The 15,705-nt window shown below is 44.7% G+C and overlaps 1 protein-coding gene across 1 annotated transcript in view; it reads left to right on the top strand.

Annotated features, from left to right (window-relative positions):
- The first annotated feature begins 9,070 nt into the window (after positions 1-9,070).
- Positions 9,071-15,705, top strand: part of CGNL1 (cingulin like 1) — a 164,579-nt gene continuing 157,944 nt past the window's right edge. The window contains exon 1 of the mRNA XM_060095287.1: positions 9,071-9,126. The gene's annotated coding sequence lies outside the window, so the exon portion shown is untranslated. The remainder of the gene's footprint in view (positions 9,127-15,705) is intronic.

Here is a 15,705-nt window from a genome sequence, read left to right as displayed (position 1 = left end):
TCCTCTTCTTGATTTATGAATATCATCCCTTATTTTCTCTCAGAGGATTTTAATAATATATATTATGTATGTGTATTCTAACTCTTTCAAGGTGTTCTCCTCATTTTTGCTAGCATGAGTTATTGTATTTGTTCACTGTTTTTCATGGCACTAGATGGGCTCATGCATTTTGTCATTTTATCTGAGAGCTCTTTGTGCAAGGAGTTTTCTTCTTCACTGTTGGATGGTTTCCTGGTTGCAGATTCTGTCTTTAAATTTCATCTTAGGTTAGTAGTCTCCTCTTCCTGCTCTGGGCAGAGACTAAATTCTGGATATTGGGTGTGAGTCAGTTTCCCGTCATGTAAGTGCCCCTATACCCTTGTCCTGCTGTGGGCAAGGGGTAGATTTTTGTTTACAAATCTAAGCAAGCTATTTTAGTCTGTATTCTTGAGCAGACAGCATGGTGTCCAGCCCTGACTTCACACCCAGGGCTCTCAGTTCAGTCTGCCACTGCCCTGAGTAAGGTGAGTATAACACTGAAGCCTTGGTTCTTAGCACATACCTGACTTTAGCTCCCCATGAGTTCCCAGTAGCAGCCCCTATAGCTACAGGTTTCTGTTCCATTTGGGGGTTTTGTCTTTCATTTATTTCCGTGTTTGTAGTAGAAGGGAATGTTTCCGTCTGTGCTCACTCATCCACCTTGACCTGGAAGGTCTGAGTTACTTTTATAATGGAAAAGAAAATGCATTCTAAAATAAACATTATGTATAAGAGGGCTAGCTCTGTAGACATATGGTGTATCATAGAGATTAAGCACACAGCGTCTGGAGTCGGTCAGACCTGGTTTGGGAATCCTAGCCCTGTCACTTGCTAGCTGTGCAATCTTGAACAAATTATATAATCTGTGCATTCTACTTTCCTCCTTGCACAATGGGTATAACAATATTGTCTGGGTTATTGTCAGGACTGAATGAAATAATGAATATAAAGCCCCAGGACAGTGCCTGGCACATAGAACCTCCTCCCGCTCCACTTCCCAGGTCTTTACTTATTGAAACAGACATCAGAATCGGGCAGAGTAGATGGAACTGGCATTTTTATTACTGGTGGAGTTGTTGGAAATATATTAGGTGATAGATATCTTTTCTCATGCCATCATTAACCCCATTTCAACAAATTGTGTTGTAATATCCAGGTCTATATAAAGAGTTTTTTATGTATCTTAATACTGCTTTGTTGATGCCTCTCCAATAGTTCAACTGAATAGCAAAAATTTCAAAATATGTTGGTAACTTTTGGAGATTTCATAAGATGCGTTTGTTGTCTGTTTGTGTGGATTTTTTTCTTTTGGCTGTGGGTGCTTTGAATGGCAGGGACCAGGTATAAGACTGGAGGAGAGCATGACTAGGTGGGCCTTGAACAAGATGCTAAATGTTATAAGTGATTCTGCGATCCCTTTTCTTAGGATGAGCTAAGTAGCTTGTAATATTTTATAAAGTAAGACTCAGTTTTTCTACATTTCTCAGGTGCTTTCACTAGCTTACAAGGTCTTAAACATGCACTGATGCTCATATTTTTACATTTCCATCAGCCAGATACAAATAATCAGAAAACTATTTTTTATCTCCTCTCTTCCTTTTTTCATATATGTGTACACACACACAATCAAAACCACAAACACAATGTTTTTATGTTTTTTTCCTCCTGCAATCTGGACCCAGGGTTTCTTTATTCCTTTATTTATTTTATTTATGGCTGCATTGGATCTTCATTTCTGCGTGCGGGCTTTCTCTCATTGCAGTGGCTTGTCTTGTTGCAGAGCATGGGCTCTAGGCACACGGACTTCAGTAGTTGTGGCACGTGGGCTCAGTAGTTGTGGTTCGTGGGCTCTAGAGCACAGGTTCAGTAGTTGTGGCAAATGGGCTTAGTTGCTCCATGGTATGTGGGATCTTCCCAGACCAGGGCTCGAACTCATGTCCCCTGTATTGGCAGGCGGATTCTTAATCACTGAGCCACCAGGGAAGCCCCTCTTCATTCCTTTTTTAAAAATTGTGATAGAACCTACAAAACATCAAATTTACCATGTACACTATTTTTAAGTGTACAGTTCAGTGGCATCAAGTACATTTACATTGTTGTACAACTATTGCCACCATCCATCTGCAAAAATTTTTCACCAAAACACAATGTTTTGAAAACTATCGGTTTTACCAAATTTTAACAGCTGAAGAAAGAAATGTAGACTCGGCAACACTGGCACTCTCGCTACTATATTTCAGAAGCAATAAAATATCCTTTTTTGAAAAATCTCTTCCCATTCCTTGCAAGTCCATAGTAATGTTGCTTTTGGAAAACAAAATTTAAAAAGAAAACAAATGCTTTGTCCCCCTGCTGGTATGTAACAACTGAAGTTTATAACAAGGTAACTATTTTATATCCCTCCAAGCTAATTAAAACTACATCCTTCCTGTTGTGTTCTATCTTTTGGACAGGTATGTAATTAAGATAGATGGTGTATGATCCTATAAGCTCTCTTCCTGGAGAATGTTCTGGCCAAATTCAATTTGTTACATTATACTGTTCTTTTATATGTCCCTTATTGTCATACTTAGCAGTCTACAAAATATCAAATGTAGGTCACTTTCCTTCCTAAAATGTTTTCAACCTTTGTTATATCCATTAAGGAAGTTATAATTCTAAAATGTCTGAATTTTAGTGCTGACTGGATAGATCTTTTTCTGGTATTAAGTGTGAGTATGAAAGCAATGAAACAATTTGTGAGAGTCATCTTTCATTTCTATATTTTCTAAGAATTTTGTAATCCTAGGAAAATATCCAGGATATCTTATTAGAGTGTGGTGTCCTGAGCTCCATCCTTCTTCTCAGGGCTTAAGAATGTTCTGGACTATTTTACAGTGGGAATGGAGCACCCAGGATCAAGATAAGGGGAGTGTGTAAAATCTCTGCCGTGAGTGGGCCTCCCCCTCCTGGGTGGTCACCAGGCAAAGGGTGACTGTGGAGGAAGGGAAGCTTCACCCTCACCTGGAGGGGCAGCTGGCAAGTCATGGAGGCTGCCTGGCTCCTTGGTGCTCCCTCAGGTCGCCCACGGTGGCCCTTCTATCCATTTTTTTCTTATTTCTGTTTGAATGGTTTCTTCATCCCACTCCCTCTTAGTCTCCCCTCCCCCCAATCTAGAATAATATTTTCTAGTTTCCCAGAGCAAATCCCACGCATAAGCCCCACATTTCCGCAACTTTTGGTCTAGACCCAGAGACTTCCCAGTCCAGAGACCTTTGAAAACTCCCACTCTAAGATTCCTTTCTTTTCTGCCTTCCACCCTGTCACATCTCACCCTGAAGGCAACGGGCAAACAGGAGCTTGGAAAGGAGAGGTAGAGCTACAAAGAGTAAAAAGTGGGGAGGGGGCTTCCCTGGTGGCGCAGCGGTTGAGAGTCTGCCTGCCGATGTAGGGAACACGGGTTCGTGCCCCGGTCCGGGAAGATCCCACATGCCGTGGAGCGGCTAGGCCGCTGAGCCTGCACGTCCGGAGCCTGTGCTCCGCAACGGGAGAGGCCACAGCAGTGAGAGGCCCACGTACCGCAAAAAAAAAAAAAAAAAAAAAGTGGGGAGGGGTTAAAATTTCAAAAACATTCCCACTGTGATGTAAAGTAGATTTTCACTGATAGAAATAAGATACAGTGAGGTTCTCTGCTTGGAAAATTGATCTGTAAAACAGTGGTCCATCTCTAGCCTCAAAGGATAGTATCTTAAAAAAAAAAAAAAAAAAAAGAAAGCAATGGAGAATTTGCTATTGAGAAACTTAAGGTCCTATGAGGAAAATATTATTAGAGCCAGTGTTACAATCCTGTCTGCACACTGGAATCACCTGGGAGATTTTTCTTAATGCCACAAATAGGGTGCCTCGACCCACCCCTGGAGACTTCAGTTTAATTGGCCTGGGGTAGAGCTCCATGCAAAGCTCTTTCTTAAATTTCCCCAAGCATTCAGTATAGGACAGAAATCCTCAGGATATAAGCAGGGCTGCCACAGTGCCTGGGCCCACGATAATTTCAGGGCTCCACAAAAATGTTTAATTTATTTTAAAATTAGAAGAAAAAATGAACTTTAAGGTGGAAGAAAACGTGTTACTATATAATATCAAAATATTTTTCTTTATACCAATGCCTTCATAAAATACAATTTTATGTATATACAGTTTATATATATAATTATGTATACAATTATATAATACAATTTATATATATAATATATAATTTTATTTAATATATATAATTATATATATATAATTATATATGCAATTCATATATAATTATATGTATACAATTATACACACACACACGCACACACACAAAAGTGCCCAAGGCCCATGAAAGTCGTAATGCAGTCATATATTAAAAGGACCAACATAAGGGTACATCTTTGAATATCCCTAAATATAGCTGTTCAGTTCACATTAAGTTAGCACATTGAAATATGTCAGTGATGTCTGCACTTAGTATTGGCAATAATGATGCCTAAATTTTCCTTTGTCATGCCCTGTCCCCTACAGATGGTTCAGGGGATCTCCATCCTGTTTCAACCAGCTACCTGTAGATTTTTCTGTGTTGCCAGTGACAGCCTAAAAGGCATCCTTGAGTCTCTTGTCTTCCATCCAAACATCCAGTACCTTTCTGATGTTTGATTCAGAGCCACTGACCAGGTCCCTAAGGTCAGAATAGACTGGAGAGCTCAGAGAAGAAAAGAAACGTTGGCCTTGAGCCAGAGGCCCAGGGAGACTCTGGTCCCCACCAACGTGGGGCTCTCTGCCTGGGCTATGTTGGCCTCTCATGTCCCAGCTCAGCTGCTGCCTGGCCCCTCCTATGGGCAGCATCCTAAGGCTGAGTGACACATACCTTGCTGCCCCCTTGCCCTCTTTCTAAACCCATATCCATATTTTAAAAGTCATCTTCCTCATGTTGGCACAAACTCTGGAATTCTCATGGCGAGGGACAGGCCTATGGATATCAATCTCTGTGTCCTTGAATTTCATGGAAGGGATTGGGGCACAGAGGGGACAGATCAGTGCTGGGCTCAGGTGGCACAGGGCGGGGCTCAGAGGAGGCCAATACCTATAAGAGCTGCGTGTGAAACTGAAGGAGAGAGAGAGAAAGAGAGACCTGGCTTCCAGCAGGGAACTCGTTTCAGAAACCCTGGTCTGAAACGAGAGGAAGATGGCTTGGGATGAATCATCCCCTAGAGGCCTTCCAGTCTGAAGTCTGTGACTCTCCAGCAAAGCTCCAGTCCTGACAGACCCCAGGAGCAGTGGAGGCTGCTCCTCCACTTAGTAATTAAGAATTCGATCTTGGGCAAGTTGTGTGGCTTTTCTGAGCCTCAACTCCCTCATCTTTAAAATGGGGATGAGAACATCTACCAGGTTGTTCTGACATTTAAATATTAAATGTGAAATTCCTCAAGTTGCTCAAGAAATCCAAGTTCCTGCTGTAATCACAGTCACCTTGATCACAGGACTGTAGGCAAAGGGAATCACCAGTCTGTGGCCCTCAACCTGCTCTTGAGTTAACCGGCTCATAGCCCTCAGGTAAGTCCTTACACTTAAGTTCTAGGGAAAAAAATCACATCTACTTCTGCAAGATAAACTAAATTCTAGTTTTCATTAGTTCAAGGCCGAGCCACTAAATAGTCACAGCTGGCTATCTTTGCTTTAGACATATCCAAGAAAAATGTGTTCTGGAAGGAGAAATTCCTTGTTAGAAGGTATTGGCCATCAGAAATGAACAAAAATGCTTAGCCTTGGCAGGGGGAAGGTTTGTTTTCCGTTGCGGTTGAAGGGGCTTGAGCTGCATCTTGACAGTAGCAGCCTCCAAAGCAATTTCTCTAATAAACTGACCTCCACTCTGCTTCTTTCCTTGCCCCCAGTGGCTCTCCTTATTTTTGTTATCAGGAAAATATCTGCCTGGAAGTGGGGGTCAGTTGCTGATTAAATGCTTTTTGGACAGTTAACAAATATGTACCGAGTTCATACTTTGTACGGCTCCTTGTGTGAGGGTCTACGGCTCCTTGTGTGAGGGTCTGCGGCTCCTTGTGTGAGGGTCTAGAAGTAGATTTGGGGCGTTCGGCACCACCCTCTCCTTCCTGAACTTCAGGAACTGCTCATCCTTTGGCTTCTATCAAAGACTTCCTTGGTTCTTCCTGACAGCTCTCCGGGACCCTTCTCCTTCTCCCTTGGCTGGTACCTGCTGCTTCCTCAGCCCTTAGTGAGGGAACTTCACTCTCTTCTCCTGGCGCCTGGTCCAGTCCTTACTCTCCTTTACCCTCTACTTCCCAACCCCACCTCCTGCTGCGTGGGGGGCATTTCCACTGAAAAGTGCCATCATTACCTCACAGTCCATGGAAACTTCATCATCCCTCATAAAAAAAAATCCTGCCTATTTAAGGTGCTCCAAGCCACCAGCCTTGAAACCTCAGTTTTGTTTTTGCTTTTTCCATTCCCACACTGCACACATTTGCTCCCCAACTCCTAGGGGTCTTCTTTGGAAATTTTTTCTTCCCTCTCCCTCCCTGCTGCAATCCCCTCTCATCACTTTGCTGGTTCCTGGGCTGCCGGTTTCTGCCATCCCAGGTTTCCAGGGTCAAGTGCCCTCTGTAGGATGCAAGTTCCATTCCAACCATTTTGAGGTATCCAAGTGCTGTTTGGTTAGCTTGAGCCCCTCACTTTGATATTGGATGCCTTTTCCACCATCTGGCCCCATCCCCCATTCTAGTATGATCCCCTACAGGCAGCCTCCATTCAGGAAAAGCCAGACCACACTCTGAATACTGTTCACACACCCTGTCCACCTGGGGTGTCTTCCTGGACTCACCTGCACCTGGATCCATTATTTCTAGGATCGCTCAACTCCACTTCCTCCAAAAAGTCTCCTTTGACCATTGCTGCCTCCTTTGGATAAGTAGAATCCAAATCTTCCCACCACCCCCATCACTATTATTTTAAATGTTTGTTTGTTTGTTTATTTAGGTATAAGTGACATTTGGCATTATATTAGTTTCTGGTGTACAACATAATTCGATATTTGTATATACTGCAAAATGATCACAATAAGTCTAGTTAGCATCCAGTTTACAAAGATTTTTTTCCTTGTGCTGAAAACTTTTAGGATCTAATCTCTTAGCAGCTTTCAAATATGTAATTCAGTATTGTCAACTATAGTTACCATGCTGTACATTACAGCCACATGACTTACTTTATGACTGAAAGTTTTTACTTTTTACTCCCTTCACCCCCTTCACCCCCTTCACCCGTTTCAACCCCCTCAGTTCCTCCCACCTGGTAACCACCAATCTGTTCTCTGTATCTATGAGCTTGTTCTTTTTTTTTTTTTTTGTAGATTCCACATATAAGAGAGATCATATGGTATTTGTCTTTCTCTGACTTGTTTCACCTAGCACAATACCCTCAAAGTCCATCCATGTTTTCGCAAATGTCAGGATTTCCTTCTTTTTTATGGCTGAATAATATTCCATTGCATGTTTATACTGTATCTTCTTTAGCCATTCATCCATCAAGGGACACTTAGGTTGCTTCCATAGTTTGGCTATTGTAAATAGTGCTGCAATGACATTGGGGGTGCATAGATCTTTTCAAGTTAGAGTTTTCATTTTCTTTGGATAAATACCCAGAAGTGGAATTGCTGGATCATATGGTAGTTCTATTTTTAATTTAGGGGGAACCTCCACACTGTTTTCCATAGTGGCTGAAACCAATTTACATTCCCACATCCTCACCAACACTTGTTATCTCTTGTCCTTTTGATAATAGCCATTCTGAACAGGTGTGAGGTGATAGCTCATTGTGGTTTTGCTTTGCATTTCCCTGATGATTGCTGAGCACCTTGTCTTGTACCTGTTGGCCGTCTGTATGTTTCCTTTGGAAAAATGTCTATTAAGATCCTCTGCCCCCTTTAAAATTAGATTGTATTTTTGCTATTAAGTTGTATGAGTTCTTTATATATTTTGGGTATTAATCCCTTATCAGATATAATTTGCCAATGTTTTCTTGCATTCACTATTACTTTTTAAGTCTTTGTATATTGTAATTTTAAATTATTGAATTTTCAAGTGTATTTCATTCCATACGTCAACAAACATTTACTTATTAGCACAGGTTGTGTGATATTCCATGTCTGTTTTCTTAGGTAATCTTCACAACCTGCTGGGGTGGGTATCCTCCCATTTCACAGGTAAGAAAACGTTTTTTGCTCAAACTCCCGCAGCTGGTCAGCGGCATTCTGCAGTTTCCCCTGGAACGGGCCTCAACTAGATACCAGAAATCTGACTTCTAATCCCAGTCCTACTACCATCAGCTGTGTGACCTTAGGCATCTCACTTCCCTGCCCCCCTAACAGGGACGGACATTTATTATTGGCGATCCCTCCACCAGTATTTCTAGACTTCGTAGGTGCTCAATAAACACTTGCAGATTTGATTGTGGTAGGAGAAAAGTTATACCTTAAAGTTTCTGACCAGGTAGGGAGAAAAAGTCTGCCTGTAAGGGTAGGGAGAAAACTGGGCCAAGGGACCGTGGAGAAGAGACAGAAGGGAAGTCGGTGTTGCGAAACAGGCAAGGCTCCCAGGAGACGGAGAATTTGGAACTGCCGGGACTCGGAGGTGAAGAGTACCGGGGACGGCGGAGGGGAGGTGGGAGGACATTCCGATCTGGGGAAGGGTGAGGACAAAGCGTAGCTGGAGAGGAGTGTGAGGCCTGATAGGGTGGGATGGGGAAGAGGTGCTGGCGGAGGGGCGGGCGCGTCCCGGCGAGCCGAGTAGGCGCGGTGTCGGGGTGCGGGGAGACTTGTCCCGAGGGCCGGGGCGGCGCGAGGGCACGCGGGAGTGCAGGGAGGGCCCGCCGAGCTGCTGGAGCGGGCGGGACTAGCCAGCTCGGGCGGGGTGGGGGGCGTACGCTAGGCTTCCCAACCCGGGCGGCTCCGGCCCCAGCCCCGGCCCCTCCTCCCCGAGGGCGGGCGGGGCGGGGCCCGGGCTCGCCCGGCCTCTTGGCGGCGCCGCGGTCCCTGCACTCGGGCCGGGCTCTGCTGGCTGCGGCTGGAGCGGGACCCGGGAGGCGGCGGCGGCGGTAAGTGAGCCGGGAGCGGGCGCGGGGACTAGGACCGGGAGGCCGAGGTGTCGTCGTGGGCGGCGGGATCCGGAGGGGCTCGGGCCCGCCGTCCGAGCCCTGCGCCGCGCCGCGCCCGCCCCCAGGCGCGCGGGTCCCGGGGCTGGAAAGTGCGCTCCTGGCTCCCGCTCGCGCGCCCTGGCGGGTAGACGTGCAGGACAGATGGTCGGGTTCCCGGGGGCCCGCGTCGGGGCCGGGGCGAGGGAGGGGCTCCGGGACCGCCGTGTAGTGAAGAGGGGCTGGCAGCCTTAGCACCCCTGCCTCGACCCTCGGGCTCGAGTGACAGTTGCGAGTGAGCCCGGGTTCCTCCCGGACCCAAGCGAGCACCTCGGTCCCTGCCGACCCTCTTTTACTTTATTTCTGGGCGTGCTGGTCTCGACCATCCCTTGAAAAGAAAGGGCGGGTGGGCGTCCCTCTCTCCCTGGCTTTCCCGGTCCTGGCAGGTCGTCCTGAAAGACCCCGGCTCACGTACGGCACACATCCTAGCTTTCCAAGGGACTTTTCCAAGTTGCATCACTGTTTGGCCTCTACACAGGTGCTTGGCTGTCATGTTGGAGTTAGTTACAGAGGATTTTTTAAAAAAAACTTTGTATGTTTACTCTGTGTATACCCCTTCACCCCAAGGCTGCGGTGCCTTTCCAACGCTGCTCACAACGCGCTGTTCAAAACACGTTGGGGATTTCTTTTGGGTATTGGTTCTCAAACTTGGCTGCACATCTAGAGAGTTTTAAAAAATTCTGATGCCTAGGTCCCACCTCTAGAGATCCTGATTTAGCTGGTCTGGGGCGCAGCCTGATCAATGGAATTTAAAAAGCCAGGTGATTCTAATGTGCTTTGGGTTGTGCTTTTCGCTTTCCACACCCACTTTCTGAACTACTAGAGGAGATCATCTCAGCTGCTCTCCATTCTGCCTTGTGTAATCCACCTTTGCACCTGAAAAACCTGTGGGCTAGTGCTTTCCAACTTTAAACTGCAGATGGTGCCTTTTTTCTGGAGTTCCCTCTGCTTCTACCTCTCTGTTCACAGAAAATATTGCTAGTACACTTTCTGCCAAGGAGGTGACAGTGGAGGGATTAAAGTCATGAAGTCCTTGCAGGGGTCAAGGTTATGCTACAGGGTTCTTATTCAGGGAAACTGATAGTTTGACTTGTCCTATTTGGAAAGGATTTCAGATTAAAAGGAGGGAAAATAATTTAGGAATCCATCAGCTTTTGGAGATCCTCTGGCACAGATTATGGTTCTGCATAAACGTGTGGGGAAATTTTTTAAGCATGCAAGCTGACAAGGTCATTATTTTGTAGTTGATATGGTGTTAATATGTGTGTTAAGCTTCATTGTGTAGATCGGGCTTATTCCCACTGTGTGATTAAGCCCAGCAGATGTAATTAACACAGTGTGTATTTCTTGTTGATAGCATAATATCTGAGTTAGGGAATTGGTGCCTACAGTAGCATGACACATCTGAGGTGAGACCTTTGCCACTTGTCTAATCTTAAAAATGATAGGGAAATAGGCATAAGGAAAAATCGAATATATGTATACATTGACTGAATTTGAGCATATGTTTTCTTATAGTGTGTTATTGTGACAGTCTCCTGGGATCTTGGTTAATTTACTGTGGTACCTAAGTATGATGTTTGTATTAGATTCCCACCTGTATGCTACGTGGCCACAAACCAGTGGATTTCATTTTTTTCTTAGGCGCTGGTCCTCTATATGACTTTTTTTTTTTTTTTTTTTTTGCGGTACACGGGCTTCTCACTGTTGTGGCCTCTCCCGTTGCGGAGCACAGGCTCCGGACATGCAGGCTCAGCGGCCATGGCTCAGGGGCCCAGCCGCTCCGCAGCATGTGGGATCTTCCCAGACCTGGGCACGAACCTGCGTCCCCTGCATCAGCAGGTGGACTCTCAACCACTGCGCCACCAGGGAAGCCCTGTATGACATTTTTGTTACTAGTGGTGTGACATTCTTTTAAGAGAATGCCCTCCAGAGTTGGAGGAAAGTTTGTGTTCATTTCTAGCTCCTAACGTGAGTCAAAAGAACATTCATTTTGAAAAAAATGCAAAATTGTAGAGTTTGGTCCAAGTTGGTTTCTCTCTCTTTCCCATCTTCCATTACCATGTGCTGCTCCTATCCCTGTGCTCAGTTGCTGAAAGTGGGGCCACGGTGGCAGTGGGCTTAACAGTCTTGGCTTGAGAATGGAGGTTATGTGGAGGGCATGGTCTCACAGGGTGGCCCCTGGCCGGAATCCTCAACCTTTGGAGGAAAAAGACCATATGGAAAGTGTTTTCCTACTGTTGAGTTTTTTTGGTTTTTTGGACCAGGCCAACAAAATGAAGCCATGTTATTGACTGGTTCGTTAACTTGCTAATCTTATCTCCATTTAGGGGGAAAATGTTGACTTGAGAATGCTGTCGAACTCCTAGTGCCTGAAAAGTTGCACCTGAACAGCAATGGTTAAACAGTGAATATAATGGTACATTCTGGAAAAAAAGCAAGAAAAAGTATGTGTAAATATGGACCTAACACATTTATTTAAGCATTTCTCCCTTTTTAGTAGTAACTCTAATATTCTAAAGTGATTAGAAGAACGTAAGTGAAGAAAGAGTTAGTGAGGGGCTTCTTTATTTAGAGAAAGGGTTTGCAGCATTCAGAAGAGTGATCTTTGATTTGTGTTAAGAATAGACTGCCTTATTGGCTTTTTTTTCCCCCCTTCACGTAGGGACAGTTAATTTGCTTGTATTGATGGGGTTGAGGATGGTTTAAAGAATTCAATGGCTTCCTTAACTCCCTCTGTCCCCACCCCTGCCTGCAACTCATTTATCTAAGAGGTGCCATTGACCCTTTTAAAAAACACGACTGATTTTGTGCTTTTCCTTTCTTTTCCTCCTCTGATCCTGGCACTAAAGGGCAGTGAAATGGCTGAAAGGTTGGCATCAGAGGAGAAAAACAAAGTTCAAGGGGAATTGAAAATTGGGTAATTTTCCATGAATGACCAAGTGCTTACTTTATTCTGTTACATGACATTGCTGTTATCAAGAAACAAGTTATACCATGAAAACCCTGAAAGTAGAAGAGAAGAAAGGGGGATTTGATGGAAAGAGCACCAGGGTTGACCAGCTTTCATGTAGGGGAAGCTTATTGGAGTTTTCAGTCAAATGCCCCAGTCCGACCCCACTGTCCTTCCTTCTTCAGGCACTGTCCTCCATCCCCCAAACCAATATCCCTGGGAGAGAGAGTGCTTCATCTTAAGTTCATACCAAATTTTTGTTTTTGTTGTTTCTTTATTCAGTCATATAACAAATTCAGTTCTTATGAAGCCCCCACTCCTGGCAAAGCTCTGTTATCATTCACCGATTTCGTGGTAAACGGTATAGAGCTTGAAATCTGGTGGAGATGTAAACTGGGGGTTACGGTAAGTTGGGAACTCTTAGACACACAGTGAGCATGAAGAACTGTGTGGGGAGTCGGGTACCACCTGGCTCGCCGCACCTGGGTGTATAGATACCTTGTCAATTCACTGGCAAAGCAGACACAAGAAAAGCTCTTCTTGGGTTTAAATTATTTTATTAAGTCCCTACGTCGTTTTAAATAATTGACTTCAGATACTTTTCTGATGGACGAGAGGGGTTTGTACGCCGATCCTGCCAAGGGAAAGTGAGGAGTGAGGAAGGAGGAGTTAGGATTCTGGCAGATGCGATTTGCTTGAGGAGTACTTAGGCAAGCAGTGCAGGGATACAACCGGGGATGGGAAGCTGGCGGAGAATGTGGCTGGATCCCTTTTTGCCATGATGGTAACTGGCAACCTCAGCTTAGTGAGTAGTGGCTACCCCTCCTGTGCAACTGAGCTGGAAGGAGGGTAACAGCAGCCGTTGTACTTTGAGAGCAGGTGGGTCGGTTCTTGTCTGTGGCTCCAGCCAGTGTGTGGATGTTCGTTCTTTATCATACTGTTGTCCCTTTAGCTCAGGTTTCCTTGGACAGACAGGAAACTGGACTTCACACTGCTTTTCCTTGGGAAGGTGGTTTCCAAACAACTGACTCACAGGACTAATAACCCCAGGGTTGTAAGTGTAGTTACATTTGTTGACTGTCCACCTTTCACGTGTCAGGTAGCGAGCGGGGCACTTGCCCTCTGTTGCTTTAAAACCTGTACATTCCTGAGGGGCAGGTGGAAGCGGCCTCATTTTACAGATGAGGAAACTGAGGCCCAAAGAGATCCTGGGCAGCTCAGGCACTCCAGATAAGTGGCAGAGCTGAGGTTCCAGAGCTGAATTCAAAGCTGAGGCCTTTCCACTGCTCCTTGCGCCTCTAAAGCAGAACTGATTGGGAAATTGTGTTTTCTGTGCCTTGTTTTTCTAACACCACAGTCCCCTTAGATCTGGATTGATTTACTGTTTACCTCTACGGGACGATGCGTAATGTTAGACTGAAGATCACTGCGGGCTTATCATCCCAAGGGAAATTTTATGAAATCCTATTTTTCTGTTTTTTTAAACGGAGAGGATAGATTAGGCTGTTTAGAAAGGCTCTGAATGGATCCCAAATCCTAGGTTAGAGAGACATTGTCTCCACATTTCTTCAAGTTCTGCAAACCTCTGAAGTTCTGGAGATAATTGGTCCTTGGGTAAGAGATTTAAAAAGTTCAGTGTCGAATATTCTGGAGCAAAACTAAGCCATGCACGTTCAGTTCCTATTTATGTGGTACTAGCAACAAAAACAAAACTTTCCTGCATTGTTAAGTACCTCAAGCTCTTAAAATTACAGGTCAGAAGGGTTCAGAGGCGTGCAGAGCTATAATTAGGAAAGGTTAAGTTGAAAACAGGGTTACTGCGTGTGTGTCCATTACTACAATGGGCTGTAGCTCTGTATTTTACCCTAAGAAGGATCAGCTCGATGGAGGGTCATCATGGAGTTAGTGTTTGGGATTAGAGCACAGGGCATTTGTCATGAACATGGAATATTTCAGCCTCTTGTTTTATAGGGTGGGTTTATCCCCTGCTGTCCAATCACAGGGCTTTCTGCTTGCCTTTGGTAGAGTACATAATGGCTCAGGCTGTTATATACTTTGTAGTTTTCTTAAGTCTATAAAGCCCCTTTATTAATAATCTTTCACCCTTGCTTATCTCTTTGCTAGAGGATTGAGGCAAGATGATCAAGATGTTCTAGTTTTGGCTTCAATAATTCTCCTGAATTATGAATATTAATTATTAATTATTATTCATTAATTATCTTTATTATTAATAATCACACTAATTATTTATAATAATAATTATTAATAATCTTTCACCCTTGCTTGTCTCTTTGCTAGAGGATTGAGGCAAGATGATCAAGATTTTCTAGTTTTGGCTTCAGTAATTCTGAGTTTTACTTCTGACTCCCCCTGGCTTTCTAGCCCGTATTTTATTGCATTTGAAACTGGCACTCTGTTTTCCCTTGCAAATTGGAGTCCATTCAGGGAAGAGGAGCCCCTGCGGCTAAGACTCCTCCCAGGGATCCTGAGACGTCAGTGTTGTTGATCCCATTTTCCAGGTGAGGAACCTGGTGAGGTCTGGAGTTTTGTGATTCCAGTTCAGTGTTGGAGACGCTGTTAACAGCTGCCCTCTTTTGATTTTATTTCAGGGGAAAAAGAGGGGGCCCAGTTTCCAAAGTCGGAAAGAGGTTCTAATATATCCTATGAACTAATCCATATCCTTGAGCTTTGTTGTAGCTGTATTACAGATAGCTTTTTGTAAAAAAAAAAAGAATTTGCTTCTCCACTATTTTTGCCTATAAGATTTTTATCCTCCTTATTAAAAACAGTGACTTAGAATTGCACAGCAGCAGCTGAAAAGTGGATTAGTCTCTCTCCTTGCCCTAATCAAATATCAAAAACCTGGAAAGTTTACTGAGAGTGGTGATTACAGTGAAAGCTTTAAGAGTTGGAGAGGAACTGATAGAGAAAGAATGGAGGGAGAGATAAGAGAGAGTAGTTTGGAAAGGGACTGCTGGCTGGAGTTTACCAAATTTAAGATTTTTCCTACTTGTGAGTTTCAGGCTTGAGGCTTGAGTACCTTTGTTTCATATGTAGTCAGGCCGCTCAGCCCTAACTATCTGTGCTGCCCTGAGCCACCCGAAAGCTGTTTTTGGGGGTGGGGTGGGGTGGAAATGGGTGTAAGGTTAGAGGGAGAGAGGAAGTAGGGAAGCGGGGTGGTGGGGGGAGGATTAGAGCCAATAGTTACCTGGTTCTTCAGGTCTGGTCTGCTCAGGGCATGACCACCTCTTGCTAAGGGCCTGGATACCTGCCTTGAGTCCAACTTCCTGGGCGTGAGGCAGCTGGGTGGGGTGCAAAAGAGTCACCAGACTTCCCAGGAGGCCTGCCCAAATCAGTGATTCTCATAATAATAGCACATGCTTCTGGAGCATTTACCTCCAGCCCTGTCTGAGAGTGTCCAACATGGCAGCTCTATGGGATGGGGACTATCATAAACCCATTTTCCTGGTGAGGGAAAGAAGGCCATGAGAAATTGGGTCACTTGTCGAAGTTGTGCAGCTACCAAGTGG

Source organism: Mesoplodon densirostris, chromosome 4 (assembly GCF_025265405.1).
Source record: "Mesoplodon densirostris isolate mMesDen1 chromosome 4, mMesDen1 primary haplotype, whole genome shotgun sequence".
NCBI lineage: Eukaryota > Metazoa > Chordata > Mammalia > Artiodactyla > Ziphiidae > Mesoplodon > Mesoplodon densirostris.
Note: the sequence above shows the minus strand (reverse complement) of the source record. Positions and strands in the feature narration are given on the sequence as shown.